Genomic DNA, 2413 nt, shown 5'->3' with positions numbered 1-2413 from the left:
TATGCTGCAATATTCTAGAAGAAAAAGTTCAATTGTGGCTGGTACTTAATATAGGGGCACTTCACGTGAAGCGGACAGCGAAAAAAAAGTGATATTCTGAAATTTGTTCATATTCGGCTTAATTGTACTTCTAGTAGGTATGAACGAGAGCACAAAAATGTTTTTTGTATGATGTGTATTTGTCAAGTTATGGGCTCTTAAAAAATTGTAATATAGTCTGTTTAGAAATGAGAGTAATAAAAGCTCATTTTGTATGCAAATCGTAAATAAATGTAGTACTGGTGCTTATATTCAATATTTTTATATTATGTATTTTCCGTATAGATGAGGTCTACTTTTAACAAAACTTTGTGCGATCGGACTGTACTAAATTGTAGCAGGTAGCTAAAATTTAATCCCCGACAATCCGTCTTTGTCTATGCCCCTTCAATTTCTCGGTCCATTTCTCTTATAAGTAAACAATATAAAAACAGCATTTCAAAACATGAGGCTACTTTAAGCNAGATACATTTTCACGCAACGTCTCACGGAAAGGGACCATGCGATGGTCTTGGGGGGAACCTCAAACGTTTAGCAATGCGTGCAAGCCTACAGTTATATATGTATACCTGCAAGTAAAGCAATCGTTACACCAATGCGGTTAAACAAATGGGCAAAATCATCTTTAAAACAGACAATCATTTACTACTGCACCAAAGACAATATACAATGTCAGAGGACTTTTTGCAACACCGGATCGATTCTGCAATCACCATTCTAGAAACTAAAAAGTTGCACGCCTTTATTCCAACAACCGAAAGCCTTCTTCTAAAAAGAATCAGTTCTAGCATAGATTCTCATTGAAAAACTAAAATTTCAAATGAAATCGTTCTTTGTTTGTTATAATATAGTTTCATTATTTTATTATTATATCACAGCATTTTTACTAAAATGTCTTTTTTCGCGCAAACCAGTAGACCTAAGGAAGGCTAGATACCACGCTCAGTGCGACACGTATGTACTTTAATTCATCTATCTTCTAAACTAATGCAAATCTCATTTTAAAACTTCTGGTGTGTTATACATATTGCATTTCAGGCTATATTTTGAAATTATTTTTTTTTTTAAATTGGTCGAAGTTACTAAAATTCTGATTTGAAAAAAAAAACTTCCGGTTTGTACATGAAAACATTTTTTTTCCAATTTCATTCTATAATTAAAAAGAGCAATAAATATTCTATACTTGTAAGTCGCCATATTTAATATTATAAAATAAATTTGTTTAATTCGAAAAATTATTTCCGAAAAATACGAATTTCAATTACGACAATTCTTTAGAAGCCCATAACTTGACAAATAAACATCATACAATAAACAAATTTTGTGTTCACATTCATACTTACTAGAAGTACAATTACGCCAAATATGAACAAATTTCAGATCGTCACTTTTTTTTCCGCTTCACGTGAAATGCCCCTAATAGTGACGTGCTAGTGAATAAACTGAAGTTCGCTCAAAAAAGTGGTCAATAGTGACACGATGGCTACAAAATCTGTAATTTCTAATTTGAAGTGTTTCAAATTTGACATAAGCTATACCAAAAAAGATTTTACATATACTGACATAAGCTTATGGAAGGGTATATCAACTGCTTAAGAACTAGAAGAGTTATATCAAAAAATAATTATGCTGCTATTATTTTTTGGCGGAGCGACATTCATGCCTACCATGCTGTAAATTCAATTGATACTGACTTTATTAAAGTGGACTAGTGTAACATTAAGACCGTTCTAAAGAATAAATATATTTAATCACTACAAATAACTGAATTATGCATGCATTTTGTCTGTAAATGTTATTCATCTTGTCAGTACAGCAATAATATTCATAATTATATTTTTAGCCAATTCACGTTATTGTACAATTTTGAATGTTATGATGATTATGACGAAGAACGACACAAGTCATATAAATTAATTACTTAGATTTTCAATAATAAAAAATCAAATTCAAAACCGACTATCGTCGTGAGTGCACTCCTACTTTTTCGAGGCGAACTTGGATTTACTCAAATTTCCCAAAAATGATCGTGTGTAATATCATAAGAAACTGCGTTTTTATCAGAAAAAAATATTTTTCTAAGATTCGTTTTTCCTGGCCAAATCCCGTGTAAATTCTTTAATTCTATTACTTACTTAATTGAACCGCGAGACAGTTTAATCTTAAATAAGAATATTGCCTTTTGAACACAAACTCGATAAAAATATTTTGGCATGAATTATATTTGACAAACATATTTAATATATTTAAATTGAATAATGAATTCAGTTAAGTTAACTAGCAATACGTGATTTCTTTATAAATAATAAAACCCTTATGTGGTCTTACCAACGATAAAAATTCGGTAGACCCGAGTTTTGTATACATATAATTG

The sequence above is a fragment of the Anoplophora glabripennis genome, unplaced genomic scaffold (assembly GCF_000390285.2).
Source record: "Anoplophora glabripennis isolate ALB-LARVAE unplaced genomic scaffold, Agla_2.0 scaffold194, whole genome shotgun sequence".
NCBI classification, from domain to species: Eukaryota; Metazoa; Arthropoda; class Insecta; order Coleoptera; family Cerambycidae; genus Anoplophora; species Anoplophora glabripennis.
The sequence above is the reverse complement of the archived record's forward strand: the minus strand, read 5'-3'. Positions refer to the sequence as shown.